This window comes from Mytilus edulis, chromosome 2 (genome assembly GCF_963676685.1).
Source record: "Mytilus edulis chromosome 2, xbMytEdul2.2, whole genome shotgun sequence".
NCBI classification, from domain to species: domain Eukaryota; kingdom Metazoa; phylum Mollusca; class Bivalvia; order Mytilida; family Mytilidae; genus Mytilus; species Mytilus edulis.
Window position 1 is genome coordinate 1,494,208 of NC_092345.1, and position 27,134 is coordinate 1,521,341.

Sequence of the window (27,134 nt, forward strand, 5' to 3'; positions counted from 1 at the left end):
TTAATCAATTTTTTCTTTGTTTTTTTGGCAATTTTTTGTTGTTGGCAATACTGACTTAACTTTGATTTCAACTTTGATCATAAAACCTGCATGCCAAGAAATAAACAGGAAGCATTCTACTGGTAATGGAAAATTGTTTTTTTTTATATTACAAAATCTGAGTTAATAAAAAAAGCTTTTAACCATTCATAAAAGTTTTACTATGATGTTATAAATAAGATCTTAGACAAATATTTATTCTGGATATGTAATAATTGACTTTGTGAATGAACCAGGGAGATAAAGATCATAGGTCAACATGGTCATGTGATCAGCAGAGGTGTGGGATGGTGATTGCACTGACAAGGCCACAGACCACAATTAATTTCTCTATTAGTTCTTTATAACTTTTTGTCTCATTAAAAAAATTGGACCTAATCTTTTTGTCAAATTTTTTGTGTGTGTAATGTATAGTACTAGTCCAAAAACATATCCAAAATTCAGAAAGATTGCTCTGATGTAACTTACAAATTTAGCCAATACACATCCATACCCCTATGGACAAGTCAAGAGATGTTCCGAAAACAGAAAATATTACCTTTTTGCACTTGACCTAATCACTCTTTCCATATTAAAATCAGTTAAAATACCTTCAACAAAAAGTTATTTCACCTCTCTTCTTTCATTTCCACCCCATAAAAACTAACAAATGAATGAAAAAGGCAAAGAAAAAAAATAAAGAAAAAATACACTATAATTAAGGGGAACTATATTCGTGAACAACGAAAAGCGGGGTCATTAATTGTGGTCTTGGGCCTATTAGGGGCCAAAAACTTGACCAATTCCAATAAAACTTGGCATGATTTAAGCTTAGTGTATTATAAGTCAGTTTACAAAGTTTAAAGGCCATATGATATATATTATAGAAAATGTGGCATTTTTTATACCTCAACTTTGGTTGCTGAATTGAGACGTTGAAATAGAAAAATTTCAACTTTCAAATTTTGGCTTCAAAAATTTCCCCAAAACACCAAATTGCACTTTTTTATGTCTCCATGTATAAGATATTATATATTCAAAGTAAATGATAGCATACTTAATGTATGAGACTTATAAAAATTTGACAAAAAGTAATTTTATATGTGCCTATGCCAAAAAATAGAGGTTTTCAAATGAAGCGAGGCCTTATATGAAATGCAATATTTTCCACTTACAACAATTTTCTGAAGTTGTTAAGTTAAAACAAAACATTTAACATATCATAAATGTTCTTTTCATGTAAATATAAGTTTCAAAAAGTATAACACATGAGTTTTACATGGTATTAAGCAATGTCAAGCTTAAAATAACAAGTTGTCAATTTAGGCCGTTCCCTATATTTCCATATTTAATTGCATATAAATGATATTGGAGATGGAAATATGCTTCTTTTTGCAAAAATCCTTGCTGAGATATGATCAAATTTGAAGCCTGGATGTAACAAGACTGCTGCTTTTAATTGTATATGTAGAAAGTATGGTCTGATGCAAAGTTTTTTCAATTTACTGTTTAAAACCTGCATGGAATTTCAGTCTTAAAATGCCAATATTTTAACCACCAGCCATCCAGCAGAAGAAAATAAAGGTATTCTGTGAAACAGACAAGTTTAAGCAACCTGTAATAAGTGCTTTTCATATAGATTCAGTGCAATCTGTTTAAAGAAATACAATTTTAAAGTGCATAGAACTTCATATTTCACTTGCTTCGTACGGACCGCTAGACCTAGACTATTAAAACAGCACATTTTATACTCTTTTTATGCTTTTATCCACTTTTCCTTGTGTTCAGAGTTCACAAATGAGTAAAACACATGAAATAAATACCACAAACACAAATAGATATCAGAAAAAAATTGTCAGAGAAAAAATAAGGATGCTGATTTTGCAAAAATGTTGAAAAAAGTGAAAAAGCTACTTTTTGGGCATTTTAGCTGAAAAGTGACTTTTTTTACAAATTTCTATCAAATAAAAGTGGAAATCATTTCTTCTCATATAGTCTGACAAATCAATACCAATAGATCATTCAGAGAAGTTGTCAAAGTATAAATTCAAAATTTGCTGAAATGCACCTCTTAGGCCACAGACCACAATTAATTTCTCTATTAGTTCTTTATAACTTTTTGTCTCATTAAAAAAATTGGACCTAATCTTTTTGTCAAATTTTTTGTGTGTGTAATGTATAGTACTAGTCCAAAAACATATCCAAAATTCAGAAAGATTGCTCTGATGTAACTTACAAATTTAGCCAATACACATCCATACCCCTATGGACAAGTCAAGAGATGTTCCGAAAACAGAAAATATTACCTTTTTGCACTTGACCTAATCACTCTTTCCATATTAAAATCAGTTAAAATACCTTCAACAAAAAGTTATTTCACCTCTCTTCTTTCATTTCCACCCCATAAAAACTAACAAATGAATGAAAAAGGCAAAGAAAAAAAATAAAGAAAAAATACACTATAATTAAGGGGAACTATATTCGTGAACAACGAAAAGCGGGGTCATTAATTGTGGTCTTGGGCCACAAGTTGATCCTTATCAAAAGTGAAAATAGATAATCAGCTGATTTTGTTATTGACATCTAGATCCCTATCTGAAAGTGAAAGTACAATAATGTGTTTCCATGTCTTATCATTGTGGTCAGTTTAAGTGTTGATGTATCCCCTCCAGCATCTGACCATTGGTCAGTAATTATAATTTGGCTAAACATCTGTCAGTGTTGATGAAGAGGTTACAGAATTTTGACTTCAGCTGTCAGATTTGTAATTATTAGAAAGATTATGGAGGATTAATATTGAGCCAAAATTTGTGGAATTTCGGTATTTGTTTATTTTCTGACATTGAAATGATAAAACTTTCATAGCATATTAAATACTTAATTAACCAATATGTATGCTGTAATGATTTAAGTTACAAAATGGCATTAAGTAGGCAGAATTCAAATTTTCACAAAATAAAATATTTAACAATATTAAATACAGTTTGTTTAAAGAGGTAATATACAAAACAGTCAAATTTATTAAGTTATAGCTAAAAGTTTCATTATACATCTTGATTTATTTTTAAGACTAGTTTCTTTCTTGAATTTCAGCAATTTGTTTTTTTTATGATTTAAATTCAAGGCATGAGCAGCCTCCTCTCCCATCCCCTTCCCAAAATAAAAAATAATTACAGTTCAAAAAGTATTCTGAGTAAATTGACCTCATTTGTGGGGCACCAATGACAACTAGACACAAATTATGTCAGGCATTAAACAGTAAAAAAAATCTTCTGTTATTCATGCAGGCATTATAAAACAAAGAAACATCCTCTAAATTTAAAATATGTAGTATTTTGCATTAAGTATAGTATGATGTACTATTCTGTTTCTCTCATGCAAATTTTATTAAAAGTTTTTATATTGAAATTGGTAGTAGCAAGCTGTTGAACTTATTGTTTATACCAGATAAAAACCAACATGCAGTTTTGTTTGATCAATTTTTTATTAGGGGTAATTTTAATCCAGTGTTTTTCCGTGTATCCCAGTTTAGATGGGTTTCATTTTTAATCACAGATAATTTTAACCCATTATTTTCTGTATGTGCATCCCAATATATATATAATAACTGGATTTTATTTTTCATTAGAGATAATTTTAACCCATTGTTTTCCGTATATGCCTCCTAGTATAGCTGGATTTTATTTTTCATTAGAGATAATTTATATGAATATTACAATACTTCACACTGAGAAAACCTTATTAAATGATGAAAAAGCCCTGTGATTTTAATGACTGTGTTATTGATATGTTATCTGGCAGTAATGAGAAGGGGTATGTGATTCTCATCATGTTGACATTCTAAGTATCTCAAGTATGGAGGTGAAATGGACATGCTCCCCTATGTCTGTTCTCCATGTTCATTTCACCTGGTTTGAGTGACAGCTTCACTCATCCTCCAATCACTGGTCACCTGCACTGGTCAGTTTGGCTCCAGGAAGTAATTAAAACTTTGTCTGATGTTCTACAGACAACTAAATATAATCTAATTACTGGACAATATTTGGGTTTGAAATTAAAGATTTTCCTTGTGTTGATAGAGTTTTGATGAAGTTTGCTTTGACTTATCTAGTTCATGCTTCTGTTATAATTACCCATATTGGAAATTCTGGTTTATTGGTCACATGCAAAATTAAAATCTGCAACGTTAAAATGTACATCTCTTTTCGTATGTAATATGATGATAGAATTGATTGTTATTTGGAATGGAAAGTTGCTTTATTCAGTAAAATTAAATTTTAGTGTCACAGGTATGTTAAAACAGCAGAAAGTTACAAAAAGCAATCAACAAAAAATGCAGAAGAATGGCCATCTTTTCACCAATAAAACAAAAATTAGGTTTATTTTGAATATACAATGTACAGGCAAATTTTGTCTTGCAACAGAACAATCCCTCGTTTCCTTATTGTGATAGGAGAGATATGTTCCAGAATAGTGAACTCAGAGAGTTTTTACAAAAATTTATCACTTTATTGTAAGAAAACTTTATCTTACAAACCATGACTATTCATCCATTCATTTTGGAATGTAACTTTTGTTAAATGCAGTCTAATTTACAATTCTTGGATCAAATTGAAAATTGGACTTTTGATAGTTCTACTGTGAAATTATTACATTTAATACTTCTCTGTAGTATTCAACAAGCCGTTGGGTGCATCTATTAATATGTTTTGTTTTCTTACATAAATAACACATACTGATTATACTAATTTGCTAAGCATGCAGACGAAAATGTTAGAAATGTTATAGGAAAAATAATTGGTCTTGCATTCTCTCTTACATAACCTTGTAGAACAAATAATCCAGCTTTTCCCCGTAATACATTGGAATTGTCTCCCCTTTGATGTGAGAAAATTAATCACTTCGATACATTGACATGCTGTATATTTCTTTTTTGGAAAAAGAAAACAATTTTGATGTGTATTTGTCTCTTAGAACTTAATTGACAGGACATGTATTTTTTCTTTGAAATAAGGAAAGTATTTTTATGTTTCTTTGTTTTGAAGATAATATGATCTAAATGTCTTTTACAATTAGAACACATGAAAGACTGCTCCATCATATCTATAGGAATTTATTTACAGGTCATGGTAGGACTGCACGCCTTTCAGTTAAATTGGTCTTATGTAACAATAAAAAAGGATTGACTTTTTAATGAGAAATTAGTTGTTAAAGTTTGATACACCAATGGCTAAATATCAGATTGTTATTATATTTTGTACTGTTTGAAGAAAAAAGAGGCAGAAGATATTAAAGGTTCCTTGAAAAAAATAATATGTGGCAAATAATTAGCAGTTTAAAGATAGAAAAGAAATACTTGACCTACATTTTACAGATGAGTGATTCTATTAATAAAATTGAGAGAATGGAAATGGAAAATATGTCAAAAGACAGCAACCAGCCCAAAGAACAGACAACAGACAACAGCCTAAGGCCACCAATAGGTCTTCAATGCAGCGAGAAACTCCAGCACCCATAGGTGGTCTTCAGCTGGCCCCTAAATAAAATTGTGTACTAGTTCAGTGAAAATGGACTTCACACTAAACTTCAAAACATATAAATGAACAACAATTAAAAAACATACAAGACTAAAAAATGCCATAGGCTCCCTAGTTGGAACAGGTGCAAAAATGCAGCAGTGATAGAAATGTTTTGTGAGATCTCAACCCTCCCCTCAAGAATGGTATTTAACATGTATTTGTTCTTTACATATTGTACCAGTGAAATGAAATTGGTAAACAATTAAGTCTATTATATAATGGCAGATCCCAGATGATGTAAAATGTCAGAGAATATTACACTTTATACTTAAACTTTCTTGTTTTCATTTAGATACAGGTCTCCATTAAATTTTCTGTCTCATTTCCTTTGCCATCGTAGTCGAAACAATCTAGCATGGCTCAATCAGATTCAACTTATTTCATCAGTCAAATTTGAAAATTAAAAAAAAAGGTTGGTGTAATTTTGTTTTATTGAATTTTCAAAGAATTAAAGTTGATTAAATCTGAATGTGCTGAGCATGCAATACTGATGGGAATTTAAATTTCATTTTGTTTCTGTGTGATTTTGTTTGATGTTCATCATCAATATCAGAAGCAGTTCTAACTTAGATGAAAATAATTTGTTGTAGTTTTGTTATTAAAGAGGCTCTAGAAGGGGTGTTTACAGCCAAAGTTATTTAAGGGGCTTTATAAACAGAAAAAGTTATTTAAGGGGCTTTAAAAACAGAAAAAGTTACAAAAGGGCTCCAGATAGGTTGAAGACAAATGGAGTTGTTATAAAAAGTCCCAGAAGGGTTTTAACAACCAAAGTTTTAAAGAGGTGCTAGAAGGATTGGAACAAAGATTTCAAAGGGGCTCTATAAATTGTCCAATATCAGAGATATATATGGTGTCATCTCATTTTAATTGTGAATTTAAAGTTCAAGTTTACACATGACTTAAGGTATGATTGAAAGGCAAGATAGGACTCTTTCAGTTTTTATCAAACATCCTGCAGTGATTCAGGGCAATGACAGAAACCTAACCTAAAGAACAATGCATTCTGCAACACTTCTCATATTGTAGAGGCATTTGATAAAGGAAAGTGCATGGGTTGACTATCCTGTAAAATATTCTTTCAAATTTTGTTATTTAACAGTAATTATTAGTAGATTTTATAGCTGCTGAATGAGTTCAGTGATTGATTTTAGATTTTTAAACAATATTCAAAGATATACAGTATTTTTGAGATTGGTGTTATCTACTTATAAAATTATCTCCCCTGGAAATTTGATAATCAGTAAGATATAGTTAGATAAAAACTCTCTATTTTTATAAAAGTTTCAACTTTTTTTTCAAATTTATCAAAAAATCAGATAATTAAAAGGAGAAAATGAACTTATGATTACGCATCATCCGTTTTTTACGTTGTTTATAGATTTTCCGACTCGACAATGACTGTGTGTCGTGCTGTGTACTTGTGATATTTCAATTAGATTTTGGCAGATCCGTAAAACGTTTAGAAGATAAATGCTGTCTTCTTGCCAGAACCTACTACTGGGACAGAGAGAAAAATAAGAAATTATTATCTCTTTCTAGGCAATAACTCTATAACTTAGGTATTATTATAGGTAAAGATAGACTAATTCCTGATCATCAAAATCTGTTAACTCTTATAAAACATCCAACAAATGTTGATGATATAAGGGGCTTAAGATAAGTTGTGATTAACTTGGCTTGTGGTATGTGTTTTAATGTCACCTTTCTCTAAATCCATTAGATTTTATAATACTTGTAAGTAGCAAGCATGTATGTCAGACATTAAAGTTATTAATGGATTATAAAAACTTCGTTCTGAATTCAGCAACTATCATTGACTCTATGAGGGTCATATTAACTATTTGCCATGTCAGCTCCCTGTGATCTTTTTAATTTTGTCTGATACTTTCCTAATCCTAATGTTATAACCTATCATTTACTTCTCTGTGTCTCCAGCCATCTTTGATTGAAGCTTACATTCTTGCAGTCATTGAGGTCAATAAATTACTGGGTAAATATTTTATATTTCAGATACCAATATTAGGGGTTTTAGAAGAAAATAAACCTGCCTCAAGTTTAAGGATGAAGACCTCTAGACTCTATAGTGCTGATTGCTTTGAAAGGTAAACAGTTATTTATGTTTATTTTCACCCTGAAAAAAATGGATGAATGACTGAAATATAAAGCATATATGGGAGGAGATTTTCCCTTAAAAAGCTTGCCAGTCCATCGCTCATTGGTGAACATTAATGGTATGCTTTTATAAATTGTCCCATTGACACTCATTCCACATCTTCTTAAATCTATTAACCTTTATCACATCTGACTATGCATTTCCCAGTAGAGAACAGCTATGACGGGTTCTCAACCTTGACCTTTGTCACATCTGACTGAGTTTCACAGGAGAGAAAGATATGACATTGGTTCTCAACCTTGACCTTTGTCTCCTCTGCCTGAGTTTCATAGGAGAGAAAGATGACATTGGTTCTCAACCTTGACCTTTGTCTCCTCTGACTGAGTTTCACAGGAGAGAAAGATATGACATTGGTTATTAACCTTGACCTTTGTCTCCTCTGCCTGAGTTTCATAGGAGAGAAAGATATGACATTGGTTCTCAACCTTGACCTTTGTCTCCTCTGACCAATTTTCCCAGGAGAGAAAACTATGACATTGGTTATTACCTTGACCTTTGTCTTCTCTGACTATGAGTTTCCCAGTAGAGGACAGCAATGACATGGGTTTATAAGAGGACCTCTGACATCCACTGTAATCAAATAGGTTACACAAACATCAAAATCTTCCCTAGATAAATCAGGAAGGCTCTCAAAATAAATCTAGTCAAATCAATCATCAACTTTGAGTTTTATGTAAATATTATCTCTTTATAGCAGTTTAAGAATTTAAAATCTCATCAAGAAATGCAAAGGGGAACTCTAAATCACGATTAAAAAAATATCTTCCACATTTTTTTCAAAAGATTCATGCAGATAACTTTTTTTTCCATTCAGAATTTACATAATTTTGAAGTGGATAGGTAATAGAAATCTAATATAAGAAACTAATCATAGAATTTTTTGTCAAGAAACTGATTATTGCAATACCTACAAAAAACACATGTTCACCTTCATTTAACCTTGGCAACATTTTTCTTTCATTCTTTCATTTGGAGAGACTGATGCTTATTCTAACAAGAACCCCCCTTTTTTCCCTTTGTTCAATCTGTAACTTTTTCATCATATATACTACCAATAATAGGAAATCTGCAGTGTGGAGTTCAACTTACTTAATGTACAATTGGTCAGCTTAACTAATGGACAGTTGGTCAGCTTCTAATGTACAATTGGTCAGCAAAACTAATGGACAGTTGGTCAGCTTCTAATGTACAATTGGTCAGTATAACTAATGGACAGTTGGTCAGCTTCTAATGTACAATTGGTCAGCATAACTAAAGGACAGTTGGTCAGCTTCTAATGTACAATTGGTCAGCATAACTAATGGACAGTTGGTCAGCTTCTAATGTACAATTGGTCAGCATAACTAATGGACAGTTGGTCAGCTTCTAATGTACAATTGGTCAGCTTCTAATGTACAATTGGTCGGCATATCTAATGAACAATTGGTCAGCATACCTAATGTACCATTGGTCAGCATACCTAATGTACAATCGGTCAGCATATCTCACTGACAATTGGTCAGCATACCTAATGTACAAATGGTCAGCATACCTAATGTACAATTGGTCAGCATACCTAAAGGACAATTGGTCAGCATATCTAACGGACAATTGGTCAGCATACCTAATGTACAATTGGTCAGCACATCTAACGGACAATTGGTCAGCATAACTAACAGGCAATTGGTCAGCATACCTAATGTACAATTGGTCAGCATACCTAATGTACAATTGCCCTAGTCAGCATACCTAATGTACAATTGCCCTAGTCAGCATACCTAATGTACAATTGGTCAGCATATCTAATGTACAATTGGTCAGCATACTTAAAGGACAATTGGTCAGCATATCTAACGGACAATTGGTCAGCATATCTAATGTACAATTGGTCAGCATACCTAACGGACAATTGGTCAGCATACCTAACGGACAATTGGTCAGCATACCTAATGTACAATCGGTCAGCATATCTCACAGACAATTGGTCAGCATACCTAATGTACAATTGGTCAGCATACCTAATGTACAATTGGTCAGCATACCTAAAGGACAATTGGTCAGCATATCTAACGGACAATGGGTCAGCATAACTTATGTACAATTGGTCAGCACATCTAACGGACAATTGGTCAGCATAACTAACAGGCAATTGGTCAGCATACCTAATGTACAATTGGTCAGCACACCTAATGTACAATTGGTCAGCATACCTAATGTACAATTGCCCTAGTCAGCATACCTAATGTACAATTGGTCAGCATACCTAATGTACAATTGGTCAGCATATCTAATGTACAATTGGTCAGCATACCTAATGTACAATTGGTCAGCATACCTAATGGACAATCGGTCAGCATATCTAATAAACATTTGGTCAGCATACGTAATGGACAATTGGTTAGCATATCTTACGAAGAGTTACTACCAACACTAAATAGAAAGAAAATGTTGGGAATATTTCATACTGAGACAATCCTCAGACAATCCAACATACAAAAACCCAAAAGACCTTTTAGCATCTGTATCCTCATTTCATTACCCTAAGGAAGGGAACAAAAACATTCTGATGCCTAAGATTTTGTCAGATAAAAGCTTAGAAAGGTGAGAGGAAAGTTTGAGATAATGATCTCTTGAGGGATGGATACATAGTAACTGATAGTCATTCATAAAGCCAGGAATATTATCTTTGTGAGTTTTAACAACTGATAGTGTGTGATTGATAGACAGCATGTTCTTAAGTGCACCAATGATAGAGTACTACTCCAGTTTTTTGCATCGCTGCACTCTTAGTTTTAACCCACAGCAAATGTCATATCTAAAAATCTTTCTGACATACTGTAGCCTGAAAGTCAAGATGTTCAAATGGTAGCTGTTTTCTTTGGTATCTTATTTTCAGCAAAATGTATTTCAAGACTTATCAGATTGGTAAAAATAGCGAGATATGGAATGTTTTCCAGTGAGACAGCTATCCATCAAAGACCCAAGGTCAAAGTTACAGGTCACTGGTATGGCCTCAAGGACAAACAAAGACATAACATAGATAGACTATAAAGGACATGACAAACTGGGAAAATGATTCAAATGAGAAGCCAACATGTTTTAACAATGGACTGAATATGTGAGCCAAAATTTGTTTCTGTGAAAAAAGTTCCAGTGGAACTAATTTCACATGAAATTTGTTCTGGGAGAACTTTTTTCACAGACACTTTCCATATAATTTGTTCCATCTCTATGAAATAAGTTCCACACTCTACCTTGTGGAATAAGTTCTGGGTTGGTGAAATTTGTTCCTTACCTAGTGAAATAAGTTCCATGTTTGTGAGATTTGTTCCTTACCTGGTGAAAAAAGAGTTCTGGATTTGTGAAACTTGTTCCTTACCTGGTGAAATAAGTTCCTCGTCTATGAAATATGTTCCACTGGTTAAACAAGTTATCTTATATACTGAGCACTTGTCATCAGTGAGTTTAAAGTCATTATAAAAAACATGTATTATATAAATAATAAGTGTAAACATTCAATTTGGATCATGTTGAGTAAATCAAAAGTCTAATAACATTCTCAATTAATAAGACTAAAAATGACACTTATGAACCAGGAATGAATAGAATAAAAAGGTATCTCGAAAAAAAGTATTATAGTAAAAGTTGAACATTTGTACTAATTTGAAAAGGACAATATAACTGATCAATCATTTTAAAGGCATAAAGAAACAAAAGACACACTCTTTTAAAACTCTTGTACATGTATGATTAAAACACCCATGACAGATCAACAGGAAACAAGGAGGTTGAATACCACATAAATGATAAAACATACATTGTAGATACAAATAAGGATACATTATCATCGCTTTTATTTCTTATCTTCATCCTACAGTCATGCCTTAATTGCAAATTGTACCCCATGCATGCATAGTACAGCATCCAGCTTGCATTTATATAATTTTTTAGTGTAAGTTACAAGAAAATGTTTCGCTGTGCAATAGGTCAAAGGTACTTATTTTCTGTGAAATAGGTCCGAGCAGAACATTTTCATTGATTCCTGAAAAATAATTTCGTGAAAAACTAATATCACAGGAACTTATTTCCCTTTTTTTTCAAATTTTAATATTGGAACAAAACTCATGGAGCTGTGATTTTTGTTCCGGAACGTATTTTACATTAAGTTAAAAAATTAGTTCCGGAACAAATTTTATAGTGCTGGAACAAATTTTCTGTGATATAAGTTCCGATGGAACATATTTCATATGAAATTTGTTCCGACGGAACAAATGTCACGCCGGAACAAATTTTTTGTTACAAATACTTGTTGCTTTAAAAGGATTTTTCAAATGGCCACAGCCTTTTGGTATATTATTTTGAAAATATAATGAAGTCCTTAAAAAATCCATATTGTGCATTATGTTTGGTTTTATTGAATCTCTCATTTTATACAGGAAGGTCAATATTTTTTCAAGTAATTTTTTTGCAGGTATAACTGGCCAACACATCAGGTTTCTGTCATTGCTTGATTTGATTGCTGTTGAGTACAGCAAGGTCATACATCTCTCTTGATTCAGCTATCATATTACAGTGTAATATGAAAATAATGGTCCTTGTGTAGAATCCTGTTAAAAACACATTTAAAACATAAAATATTCAACTTAAAACTTCACTTTTATCTTAACAGGTTTTGAAAAGTCCTGCATTTTGATTAAATCACTGAACTTGTGTCATAAAAACAGCGAAAAATTATTTAAATTTCACAATATCATTTGTTTTAGTGCTAGTTTATAGTTTTGTACTGCTTCATAATCTCTTTGATGGTTTGGTCTTAAAATATACTGGGAATATCGTGTTGTGATGAAAAGATATCAAATTATTATTTGGAATATTATTACAGATTTACAACATGCCACCTGATGGTTATCAGAAGTAGGCAGGACCATTCTGAGAATTATATGGCTATAAATTTGTTCGTAATTTGTGTCAGGTGTTAGACTGTTTAATACCTGCAAAAAATTACAAGACAAAATTTATATGGGAAACATTAGGCAGTAAAGACTCAGTCATCAAAATATCTGGTTTAAAAGTATAGCCAGTATTTAAAATTTATTTCAAATATTCAAGATTCAATGTTATTGAATATTGCATTAGAAGAAGTACTAAAAAAAAGGGGGAGGGGGTATCCTAATCATACCAACATTGTGGCATTATAAATCTGTGTAAGCAGATCTTAATAATACAAAATATTAGATTAAAACAAATGGCACCCTTCTGCTGTACTGAAATTTTCAGCACCAAGAGTCGGGATCAAAACTGGGATCTTCAACACTGTAGCCATTGGTCTTAAACCACTAGACCACCAACCCATGGTGTACAAAGGGGGAGATTTTTGTTTTATTTTGGTTAATTCAAAACTTAAGATATACAAAATTCCATCTTGTAGTGTAACAAAAAATTTGTTCCGGTGTGACATTTGTTCCACCGGAACAAATTTCATAGGAAATATGTTCCACCAGAACTTATGTCACAGAAAATATGTTCCAGCACTATAAAATTTGTTCTGGAACTAATTTTTTAACCAAGTGTGAAATAAGTTCCGGAACAAAAATCACAGCACCATGAATTTTGTTCCAATATTAAAATTTAATTTAAAAAGTGAAATAAGTTCTTGTGATATTAGTTTTAAACGAATCTATTTTATAGAAATCAATAAAAATGTTCTGCTCGAACCTATTTCACAGAAAATGAGTTCTGTGCTTGCATGGGGTACATTTGCAATTGAAGGAATGACTTTAGGATGAACATAAGAAATAAAAGCGATGATAATGTATCTATGTTTGATCGTTTATGTGGTATTCAACCTCCTTGTTTCCTGATGATCTGTCATTGGTGTTCTAATCATACATGTACTTAGCTATGGTCATGGCACAGTTTTTAAAGAGCGTGTATTTTGTTTATTTATGTCTTTTAATATAATTGATCAGCCACTTTGTCCTTTTCAAAAAAGTACAAATATTCATCTTCAACTATAATACTTTTTTTCGGAATGACTTTTATTATTATTTCTTATTCTACTCTTTCCTGGCTCATAAGTGCCATTTTTAGTATTATTACTTGAGCATGTTATTAAACTTTTTCTTTACTCCACATGATCCAATTGGATGTTTACACTTTTTATTTATTACATTATGCAATATAATACATGTTTTTTATAATCACTTTAAACTCACTGATGACAAGTGCTCAGTATATAAGAAAACTTGTTTAACCAGTGGAACATATTTCACAGACAAGGAACTTATTTCACCAGGTGAGGAACAAATTTCACAAATCTAGAACTTATTCCACCAGGTAAGGAACAAATCTCACAAACATGGAACTTATTTCACTAGGTAAGGAACAAATTTCACCAACCCAGAACTTATTTCACCAAGTAAAGTGTGGAACTTATTTCATAGAGATGGAACAAATTATATAGAAATTGTCTGTGAAAAAAGTTCTCCCAGAACATATTTCCTGTGAAATTAGTTCCACTGGAACTTTTTTCACAGGAACAAATTTTGGCTCACAGTAGCAAATACTTTTTTAGGAGTAGGCCCATGAAATAAAAAATTACTAGAAGTACATGCAATACTAATAATTAGAAGTATGTGCAATAATAGTAACTAGAAGTACAGGCAATAATAATAAACTGTGTAGTTTAAGTAACCATTATGATTTACAATAAGCCTTAAAATAGGAGAGCTTTACAGGGAGACAATTACTGATTCTAATAACACCACATCTGGTGAAAACAGCTATTGATTTCTTCATTGTATATTTTAGTTATAAATGTAATGCATACATTAATAAAAACATTTATATGTAGATACATTACCTAGGCTTTGAATCATGCATAAATATCTTGGTGCAGTTTGTTGCACGTGCATGGAGTCTTGAACAATCATTAAATTTTCAAAATTACTGTTTTCTCTGTTAAAACCACCAATTTTCTAGCATAAACTCATCATTGATACCCTGATTGAAATTTTGTATTTGAGCCAGATACAAGTTTTGTCTACAAAATACTCATCAGTGATGCTTGAATAAAAAAGAAAAAAAAAGAATTAGCCAAATACAGTACAAAGTTAAAGAGCATATATATATGAATTCTGATGATACTTTGGTTATATTTGGGGTTGGGTTGCTGTGAGATTGAGGTATATGGAATATGTTATTATATTCATCTATTGATTCCTTGTTTTCCATTTTGAATTCATGAATAGAAAAGTTTGTTTTTACAGAGTTCTCTAAATTCGGTAGTCCTCATTCCTATTTCTATTACAAAAAACCTTTGAGAACTGTTTTCCAGCCACTCATACAGTTTTTATAGTGGCAGTTCTATGTATTGTTGGTAAATTGAATACTAGGATTTACTCATTAATTGTTACTCTTATTTATGGCAACCTTTGTTCATAGATTACTGTTTGTGTCTTGCTTACTTGCTTCCATATTGCATGACTGAATTAAGATGGCAACTGAAAAAAAAGATTCATTAGTCATGAGGAAAAAAATTAGAGAAAGAAAAACACAGTTGTTCTGATATGTTGTGATCACCCCTGATTCCAACCCAGACAAGTAATTTTTCAGCGTCTTGTCTTTTTGTACATTTTCTAAAGCTCAGACTTTGCTAGTAAAAGGGCCCATGACCTCTTTAAACTTAATAGAATCAGGACAAGAGAGAAATTCTAGATGAAAAATACTTGCGAAATGTATATTTAATATGAAACATGAATGTAATTTTGATAAATTGGCTTTTCTATTTTAGTTCTGTGAGTAGCTTTTCCAAGTCTAGACGAGAGCTAAAATACTAAAGAAATGAAATAAAATAAACAGCAATTAACAGTTAACTATCTGTAGAGATTTCAAAGGACTATTGTTTTGTTGTTTCGTTACAAAACCTAATTTACAATAATATGCTAAAAGTTCTTTCTGAAATTGATTTTATGTATCTTGGTATCAAAACTGACAAAGTTTCAAAGAGAACGAGGATAGAACATGTGATATAAATTAGCCCTTGTTAAAACTAAGATGGCTATCTATTAAAGCTTACATAATACCCAATGTACGTTTTACGATTGGAATATGTTTTACATTTTCCCTCCATATTGTTATGAACATTTTATCACGAGATAAGGAGTGTTTCCCTCATAAAAATCATTTTAATTGTTCATTTTCTAATGAGTTCAAATTAAGTTTTTACCATTGGGAGGCTAGAGTGAAAGAAACCGTTCACATAAATTCTATGATGATTTGATGTAAATCTATAGATTAGATTTGAACAATTTCAGGGTCACAATCTTCAGTCAATAAACTTATGATGTAATTCATAAGATTCTGCAATATTTTAAAATGGAATTTTGGTGATATTTTACAAATTTCTTGTTGAAATTGAACTTTGATCTTCAGTCATTGTCAAACTACTTCAAATATAGGATAAAATAGTAATATAATTTTGAAATGATATCTCTTTTCCCATAATGGCATTATATATTCCCAAACTTCTATGGGTAAATTGGGGCAATCTATATGTGCACAGTTTACACATTTCTCAGATGGAATTTTACTGTAATATATTTAACCTGAAGACCCTGAAGGTTATTAGACTTATACATATTGTCCTAGCTTAAAAGGAATAGTTGAAGATTTTGCATTTATTTTTTAAAGAATGTGGTCACCTGAATTTATAAAGTTTATAAGGATAAAAGGTGTGTTTGATTAATACCATGTAAGATCTGTTTGACAAGTCGGTGACACACATACCTTACCATGAAAGATCAAGCAGATGACATTCTACCTAAATATCTTTATGATCATGTTCTTTACCAAAAACTTACTTGTGAGTTATCTAACCTGACAATTATTTGATCAGTTGTACAGTTGTTGTGTGTATAAACTACATGTTTGTCATACCAGTTAATTAAGTCTGATTGTCATTATAGTTGGTGATGTAACAATCTGTGAAATTTATGTCAATATAGTTTGTTTTCTAGAGCCAGGGTTGTATGAGACAAACCTTAACCTTTATAAGAGAAGTGGTACTTATGGTGTAAACTATATCCCTTTCTAAAGTTAGAAAATGATTACTGAGGTGGCAGTTTATGGCTTTTCTAAATGTGGTTGTCACATGTGTTCTGTTTTATGTAAGAGTGTGGGAGAAGTAGATATAAATGTATTTTTTCAATGATTTACAGATTACCAAGCTAACTTAGATATAACTCTTAAGAGACAGATTGCAACAACAATTTCTGTAATTTCCCAATATCCCATAGCTGTTGGGAGGGGCACCAACTATGGTTATATTTCCCCCATCAAATTCAAGTTTTAAAAGAAGCCAACTATAGCTATGTTGGCCCCATCAGACTCAAGTCTTAATAAGTAGGGAAGAATCTTTTTCTTTAAAAATAAACCTAATCTCTCTCTTTATCACTATTGCATGATACATTTAAATTAGTAAATGGAGTTGCAAAAAACAGAAATTAACTGTATAGTAAGAAACACCTTTATTAATTTTTTAAAAGTTTATTCATACCTAGCTATTTTTCGTATCAAATGGCTACTACTTTCGACATTATTTAACAAAACACCTGACTTCTTTAGATTTTATTTAAAACTAAGCATACTAGCTTCCTACATATTCTTTAGATTCAAAGACCCATTACTTCAAATAGTTGATAAAACAAAGAGCCTACTTTAGTTAATTATAGAACAAAATTGGCCTCTACTTTAGACATTCAAAGAATTATATATAAACTTATAAAGCATCCGGTTATATATTCAAAACTGCTGGATTACTCTATATATTTGATAAAACAAACGGCCTAAGTAACTTTAGATAATTTTAGACACAAATAGGCCTCTACTAAAGACATTTATAGAAAAAGGCATCCGTTTTATATTTAGAATTGCTGGAAACTGTACACTTCAATTCCTCATTCCCTCATAAAACTTTACTTAAATCTTTAGTTAAATATAACTCCTATAAAACCTTCTAAGTTAATCACAATGAAAGAAATGCACCATTGGTGAAACCTTTAAACTGCAACCATCTTCTGGATAAGTCTGATTGTTTTTTATTAGCCCCAGGAGAACTTCAAAATAGTTTTACAGAGATGAGTCAAGTTTTAAAGCAAATTAACAACATTTATGTGAAAAAAGGCACATTCTTTGTTAAGTGTCATCCCTGGAGAAAAAAATCTTCAAAAATTCTTCTCAAGTAATTCTCTTCTTAAATATTTGACTTTATTTTAAGCAGGCATTTTTTATGTCAAAAAGCTTTTTAACGTAATTAAGAGGGAGCAAATTTAGGATTCTAAAGCTTGTTAAGTGCATTTTTAAAATAATCATTTTTGACAAGGCGTTTTTGCCTTTGTCTTCCAGGAGTTTAACATCATGTTCAAAACTCTTTGTCTTCACTTCGTCATTTCTACTATTCTGGAAAGTAAGATGCAGAATAAAAAATATGAATGCTTTTCATCTTAAACTTAAAACGCATACCTCTTATAAGAAATAGATACAGCCCATATGTAATAGATTACCACAGGACTTCTATATCGCCCTGGGGAAAGGGAAGGGTATTGTAGTTACGACGTAAGGAGCATATCCAATATTTTTTGTGAAATGGTTAGTTTAAACATATTTATTTATAGTGGATTGGGAAACAAGTTTTGCAACTTATATTAATCCCTTTCCACTTTGCGGGTGCGAGTGCTGCCTTGTAGCGGCATTAGCCTGCTTTTTTTTCGAAATCTACAAGGGTGTCTTTAACGTGCAAGAGATATGGCTCTCTCTTAACACGGGTCAGCCATTTATCGTCCCCGTCCGACGGACTATCATCGTTTCCTCAAGACCATACTCGGAAATGGTGTCAAGGGAGAGCCGAAAATTCAGTCCCTGAAATTTTCATCCCAGACGGGAATCGAACCAGGAACCTTTGTGTTAGTAGTCCGATGCACTAACCACTACACCACTGCTCTGGTGAAATGGTTTAATCCATAACAGTCAACCAACTCATGATGGCATCCGTAAAATTTACGAAGGGATGATTTCAGCCTCATCATTTGGAACTCTTGGTTTAATAGCTTCCTTGTGAGCAGCCTCTATCTAACTTAATAGCTGTTAACTTTCTACCAACTCTCTGATTTTATGAACAGTACACTGAAGTCACCTGAAGACTTTTAATATATTGATTTCAATAACCTTAAAAAAATTCCAGTAGCACTAGAAGGATTTGAAATTAAACAGGCTACCAAGGCAGGCACATGAAATCACAACTTTTGGTGCAAGAATATTTTTTTTCTGAATGGAACAGTTATGTGTAATTAGGAATATAGAAGTAGACATTGTGACAAACTTGTTATTTTGGATATGTTTATCAATGGTATGTAACAAACCATTTGATGTTTGGTGTAATATGTCATCAGAACCCACTTCAAAACTTCATAAAACACATGTTTGAAATATTAACACACCAGTTTTAACTTGTCAGAAAAAACAAAATTATTTATCCTGATATCTATCTTTTGATACAAAAAATGAGGGTGCCAAGTCGACACTCTTTGAAAGTCTTTAAAATTTTAGCTGATTATCTAAAAGCTTTTCGGTTACTTGAGGGCATTACAATCCAATATGTAGTAATTTATGTTCATGTTTGTAGATGGTGCCTTTTACTTTTCCTTCTTGTGAAAGTATTTGCCCGTTCATGGTGAAGATGATCTGTAATTTTGGTTATTTCTTCTATGAGTAGCTAAATACTTCACATCTCCAGTAAACCACAAATTAAAATAAAATGTTGTCAAAAGATTTAAATTCAACAAAGCAAGATTGGACAACCTGGTTGTGTCCCTTGTTGGTAGAGTAAAAAGACCAAATACAGTAGAAATGCAGAAAACATAGGGAGTTAAAATTCCTCATACCTGGAAATGCAAAATCAAGATGGTCTAAATTTTCAGATAAATATCTCATATCTAGCTAGGAGGGTCTCTAACTTGAAGTTAAAGACCTTAATTATACCACATTATTGCAAAATCCAGGTGTCCATTAAAGTTGTACTTCAAAAGATCTCATATCTGAGAAAAGAGCAATTTAGACAGTCCATGTGACTCGGAGGGCCTCTAGTTTTGAGTTCGTAGACCTCATACCTAGGAAAAGCAAGATCTAGACAACCCATAGCCTTGGATGGCCTTTAGTTTTGAGTTAAGAGACCTCATACGTGAAAAGAAAAATCTAGACAGTCCATACTCTTAGAGAGCCTCTAGTTATGAGTTGAGAGACCTCATAACTAGGAATAAAGATCAAGACAGTCCATATGTTCAAGTTTAAAAGCTCATGTCTTTAAACAGAGTCTTCTTAGCCTGGAGTTAGTTACCTTTGCATGAAAAAAACCAAGATCCAGTCAGTCCATACCTCACTCAAAGGACAGAGGAAGATCCCTTGTTGGATTTTTGGACCTTAAAATCAGACAGCCCTTCACTTGGTGTTTAATGGATTTTCTGATATTTTAGAGGAACCAGTCTCAGTGTTTTTCATTAAAAAAGGCCAAAATATCAATTACAAAAAAAAAAGGTTAAATCCATGATGTCAGAACCAAACAAAATTTGCTGTAGATTTTTTGCTGATGCTTTAAACTGTTCCAATTTGCATCAAATTTCTTCAAAAAATTTTCAAAAGTATTCATAGAAGTATTCGTATCAAAGAAAAAAATAAGTAAAAAGGAAAATGGGGAAAAATGCTCTAGAGCCTCAAAAATAGCAGTGATATAATAGTTATTTGTACTGCAATTTTATATGTAATAGTTTGAAAAAATATGTTTCTGTTAATAAATCCTTCCCAGCTGTGAAGAGTAAAACATAGATCTATTTTATCTAATAGCATTCATTAATGTATAATATAGTCTGAGATATTACTTAGGGTGACATTGAATTTTCTAGTTCAGGCAGATAGCAGGTAGGAAGTGCACTTTTTTTCAAATATTTATATTTTCTAGATAGATAGATAAAGGTTCAAAGCAATAACTGGAATTAAATCATTAAATGGTTGTACATACAATATCATATGTGTTACAAGGGGTAATTAACAACACATAGGCATCCTGATTTTAGTACTATGGATATCATTCCTCAGCACCTGATATCACCCCCCCTCTTTTTGGTGGTATGTTGTAACTCCCATTTAATACAATGATATCCTACTACAATCAAGAAGCCCCTGTGTTGTTACCCCCATGTCATTTTGGGTTGCAGTCTACTTGACATTCATTTGACAATTTCGTCCAATTCATATAAATTTGTTATCATTTTCTTGTTCCTCTGCCTTTCGGTTTCAGTCTATATCAAGGTCATCTCTTGAAATGCTGCTAGATCTTTAAATCTCACATTAAGATGAGCCTCATTGAATTAATGCATAAAGTAAGTTACCTTTCACCAAAGCAGTAATTAAAATTGTCAGAAACTTGACATATAAATATGTGTTTTGAAAATTAATCCATTTAATATCAGTAGTTTAGAGATTTTGATTAAAATTTTAATTACAGTTGACAAGAGCTATGAGTAATCGGCCATCCCTGTCAGGAACTTTATTGACTGATGCCATATTTATCAGAAGTGACAGACAAAATTTTCACAATATTACAACATTATTTTAAATTTTGACCTGTATAATGTTGTAGCCTAAACTTTGCAAAGTTTCTTTGTCAACAAGTTAGCTAATAATGCCAACACATGCATAGATGAAATTTTATATAATAGCCTACTGTTTCACTCAAGGAATTTATTGGTCATTATATATAGATTCCACAACTGCAACAAGTGTATTATGATATTTCTGGACTCGAGACAGTTAAATTTCAATATTTAAGGCGTGAGGCTTGCCAAGCTTTTTAAAGAACTAAAATTTAACTGTTGAGAGTGGAGAAATATTGTGATACACGAGTTAGTAGACAATGGTGGAATCTGTTTCTCTAATGATTTTTATCCTTCCTTTTCAAAGATTTGAAGAAAGTTGTGTACTTTTGATGGGACGTCATCAGGCATGGTCGCCTTTTTTCATGACGTCACAATAATAAAATTCAGAAGAAAACAAGAAAATTTAACGTCACAATTAAATTTCAACCAATCATTTGCAGAGAACAGATTTTTCACTAGTGAGGAGAAATATTTTTCTCACACCGGTCAGGAAATGTTAATATAGCACAAAAATTAGAGAATTTGCTGTTAAAAACAGAACATAAACTGGAACAGGAAAAATCAGAACTAATTAAAACGGCCAAGCTTTAATACTATAGATACACTATATATATATGTAATAAGGACCCTCCTAAGGACCAATAGGATTTCTGACTGAGGACAGGCACATTTGCATGGATTATCTACCCTTAACATTTATATATCAATCAATCCAACTCCAAAGAGCTTTTATGTCTTCGTCTTTTTTAATTTGAATAAATACTTTGTTATCTCCCTTACATAACATTATTATGAGCTTTTATTTCTTGAGAAAATTGACTGTATGTTTTTCTATAGCTTGGTTAGAGGTATATTGGCACAAAGGTTACTCAACCCAAATATTAGAAACATTGTCCATACAAGGCTTTGATATGGGAAATCTCATGAATGTCGTGAAATCTAGCCGTCCCTTCTATTTAGACCCAATCTGTGATGAGGTACATATTATATATGAAAACAATGAGAAATACAAGAAAGTCACTTAGACAACTATATAAAATGACTTGGAAGTAAGCAGATATAGATCACAGTATGGTATTCAACAATGAGCATAACCCAAAGTCTTTCAAACACAAAAAAACAGCAGCCGAATTTTAACAAAACAGAACATGAAAAGTGAATATGACAGATAGCAACGAAAGCCAACAACTGGATTACAGACTCATAACTTGGGACAATCAGATTAAGAATGTTGCCAATTAAACCATTTTACTGAATGTTTTCCACAAGCTCTGCATTAATATCATATTTATAGACATAACTCTTTAAATCAGCCTAAATCATTAACAAATTAAAAGCGTAATTGATATTAATATAAAATGTCAGAATATATTTTTTTGTAATTTCAGATGCATAAAGTGTTAGGTTATTATATAAGACTGTTTCAGACAACTCTGGAGACTCCCAGTCAAGTGCAGCGTGTAAAGTTAGTATCATAATCTTTACATTATAATGCTTGGTAAATTTAGGTGTCGGGGCTTGTTAAAATTGAAACTGTTCAGTGCAGTAGTAACAAAGTATGAATATTTTCTTGGTTTTATGTTAAATGCTTGCAAATATAATTGATGTTTATAGTATACAAGAGGGTATCGCTCAGTGCCAAAAATAAATTAAAAGTTATATTAAACCTCATAAACCCTAAGTAAGATCATAGATATATTTAGTAGCTTAGAGTGAGAACTTGTGAACGTTGTTCTCTTGTTTAATCAAAAATAAAACACGAAGAAATAAACTATTATAAAAAAATTTTTTTATGAAATTTAGGGATGGTGAGTGAGTTAGCTTATTGATGACAATACTTAAACAACATAAAAAGGATTCAAGGGGAAGGTCCCTTATGGTCCATTTTTTTCTGTGCAATATAATTGTAAGACCTCACACCTTTTTGAAGAAGGAAATGACAGTTAAAAATACAGAACACTTACTATATAAAATTTAGAGAACAAATACTATAAAACACACCCACCCTAAGTACAAACAGAGGCTTTTTATGAACCATTGGTTAATCGCTAAGTACAAGGAGAGGCTGATATTTTATGTAAGTATATAACCTTGGTTATTATTTCTGTGAGAGAGAGTAAACAATTACTGTGGTCATAAACCGACCCTCTAAACCATATGGAACCTCTATAGTTTATATTTTATGTTTATGTACACATTAATTGTATGTTTGTTGTATTTGTTAGTAAGTGATATTACTTCTTACATTACCAACAATTATTGAAACTATATCAGTTTTAAATGACGTCATGAGGGGATTCTCATGTAAAAGTCTGTCTGTCTGTTTGTCTTGTCCAGATGATTTTGCAGGGATTTTTTTTACTCAGTATCTTTCTGTCAATCCAAATAGTTTTTCTCCAATTTTTATCAATCTGTCTGTCTGTCTGTACGTTCATCCTTTTTCGTCTAGATGATTGTTTTTTGGAATTTTTTTTGCTTATCTGTCTGTCAATCCTATAGTAAGTTTTTTTTGTCCATTTGCCTGTCTGTCCATCCCCCCGTCCTTTTTTCTCTCTAAAAGAGGAATTATGTTTGTATATGTATGAACAATAAATTGGTAAAATACTACTGCATGAGATTAATTGAACCCAAAAGTTTATTAAACAATAATTCCAAAGTCACTTAACCTATCAGTGTGTCCATAAGTCTTTTGGTTTGTCCAATACACATACATCTCTTTTTTTTGTATGGGTCACTACTACATACAAACACCTGCTAGAATCTTTACATTAAATAAGTTCGTGTTGAATATCTCTATTTTATTTTGTATTGTTTGTAATTGTTGATCAAACTGATTTATCATTGTATCTTTGTCATGATGTTCCCACATGAGGGACCTTAATTGGAATGAATTATTGCATATATTTGGTAAATGAAAAGTTTTTTAGACGTTTGGGTATCATAGAATTGACAAACAACACTCTGAAGTATTATTAAAAGTTGTAACTGTTAATAGTTGTATGTCAGACATGAGATGGTAAGACAATAAATTATCTCCCTTAGTTAGTTATTTAATACCGTGTCTGACAGTCAAAATAACTTAATGGGAAATCATGATAAGAAAACAACTCTTAAAAGTCTTTCAGTGGATGTAAGTCATTTTGTAAACTACTAACTTATATTCCCCTAACTCTCAGTATAAATGTTTTCTTTCAATGGTACAGATTTATGGCCCCTCTTGCTGACCATAGTTTACAGTGAGAGATGGGTAACTTGATAGACTTATTGAAAGGAACATTATCAACTTGGTGAAGGTTTCAAGATGGAAATATTACAAAGGAAGAATGATGTGTCGGGCTAATAGGCAATAAATTTTACAGCTTCAAAGACAAAAATGAAGATAACGTAAAAATTGATTGAAATTAAACACAAGGTTTAGGTAACAATTTATAACAACCATTTGGCATAGCTCGGTGATTTGTCTTCTTTGTTTATGTAGCTGTGTGTGAGGCAGGATTCATGTTGGTATGTGTGTATGGTTCTGCTTGAACGAACAAAAATTGTTTTCGTAATAAAAATGTATAAATATTGCGTAAATCAGTCAGCATATATTTTAGTCTAATACTAAGGTACTATAAAGTCAGATTACAACAATTTCATGAAAAGTTATCTGTTGGAAGAAAAATCAGTATTTTTTATCTTATTGGGGAGGAAAGAATGTAAAACCTGTCAACCCCATTTCAAAAATAATTGATTTATTTTCAGTATATCTTTGTAGGGTATAAAAAAAATCTCCTTATCTCATAAAATTAATTTCAAATCTATATCAAATTCTTCATAAATAAAACTAAATGCCAAATTTAATGGTTGGAAAATTGTCAGATCATATATATTTTACTTTGCTTTGAGGAGATTTTACGAAATTAAGAAAGATACATTTCCTAGAAGCAAATTGTTGACACAAGAACCATTCATTAACATGTGTTGATGTATTTATATAAGAGGGTGGACACAGGAAAATGTCTTGAACTTACTTACTAAAAAATGGTATTTTTATAATTTAAATAATGCTTAAACAATGAAATACCTCAATTTTCAATGCAAAGATATGATAGAACCATGAAAAATAAGAATTATTATTTGTTGGGTACTAATTTGTGTGTATCCTTCACATATTTAAATATTGAACAAATTAATATCAGTCAGTGTCTGCAGACTTAATTTTGGCAAGTCCACAATATGAAATATTCTCAAATATAATGTTTTCAAACAATCCAAGAAATATACTGGACAACAGAAGAAGCACACATCCAATAAATTTTTTGGAGTAAAATTTCAATGGCATATAATGTTTTGCATATTTTGACATCACAACATTGAAATTCTTTTCTTATTCATTTCTATCTGCTGATTTTAGGAAAATCCCTATATATGTACAAATATAAATGTACAGAATCAAGTAAATGTATCCAGTACAGCATTGTATTGACCTCAGTATGGCATCCATTCAGTTGCTTATGAGATACATATTATTTTGTTGAGCATCCTTAATCAATCGTTCAATATGCAAAGTTGAAATTTTCTGTGTTGACCACAATAATACTTTTCAGATTACAAATGACAGTATTGTTTCCTTTTTAACATGGATACAACTGACCAAGCAAATTTACAGCTTTGTAGAGATTTCTTAGACCACAATCTGTCAGCCCATCTGCCTGTAGGATTAACCTGGCTCAAAAATCTAATTTTAGGTCTTTAGGAATGCATTAATGTTTCTGATCAAAACATCAGGTTTTTGACATATCGTAAGCTTTTTACAGCTTTTCTGATACTGACATGACAGCACAAGTGTAGAATCAGTATTATTTCTATCTTTCTGTATTATTTCTATCTCTCTGCTGATGGCTCAGATTCTAGCTGTGCAACAAAAATATAAGATGGCACTCCATAACATGTTTTCTTTTGACATTCATCAATCTTATTTGAAACGTTATCAATTCACATCTAAAATGAATATCAAGCCAGTATCATCCTATGTTGTAAAATAATGTTCTGTTCGTATTCAGATCTGTCTACTCCTGGTTAAAATAAATCTGCATTCAAAATAAGTGAGAAAGTAGGAAATATTTTGGACTGCAAAACCAACTCAACGAAAGCAAACTGGGACAAAGACATTTAGTTACTGAAATCACTACACCAATAAAGTACTTGCAGAACAATGCTTCTATAGGCAGTAGTGGAGCCAAAGGGGGGAGGGGTTCCGGGAGTTGAAACCCCCCTTTTCTTTTGACGATTAATGCAAATGAATGGGGACATATAGTTGGAACCCCCCTTTGTCCTGGGTAGGGAACCCCCTTTTTAAAATGGCTGGATCCACCCCTGAAAGGGCTTATTTTATGCTGTGAAAGCGTTACTGTTTGGAGGTAAAATTAGCTTTCATGGCTCCCTCAAAGAGTTGAAATACAGTTTCCATAGAATTTCATATTTTCCAAGCAGTCCAAATATGTTATAATCTTTAAACCATGAATTTAAAACCTCACAAAGCAATTTTCTAAAATCCTGAAAATTAATTTCAACAAATAAAGTACTTCCGCATATTGAAGGCAGAGAAAACAATATGTTCTGTTGGTTGAATTATGATGTTAGGGAGATATTTTTATAAGAACATCAGTTATTATAAGAAAAACTGATACTTAGAAC

The 27,134-nt window shown here is 31.8% G+C and overlaps 1 protein-coding gene across 2 annotated transcripts in view; it reads left to right on the forward strand.

The window, feature by feature from the left end:
* The first annotated feature begins 22,841 nt into the window (after positions 1-22,841).
* The window catches only part of LOC139511216 (discoidin domain-containing receptor 2-like), a 159,926-nt gene continuing 155,633 nt past the window's right edge, over positions 22,842-27,134 (forward strand). For both annotated transcript variants that reach the window (XR_011661987.1, XM_071297795.1), the window contains exon 1: positions 22,842-22,920. The gene's annotated coding sequence lies outside the window, so the exon portion shown is untranslated. The remainder of the gene's footprint in view (positions 22,921-27,134) is intronic.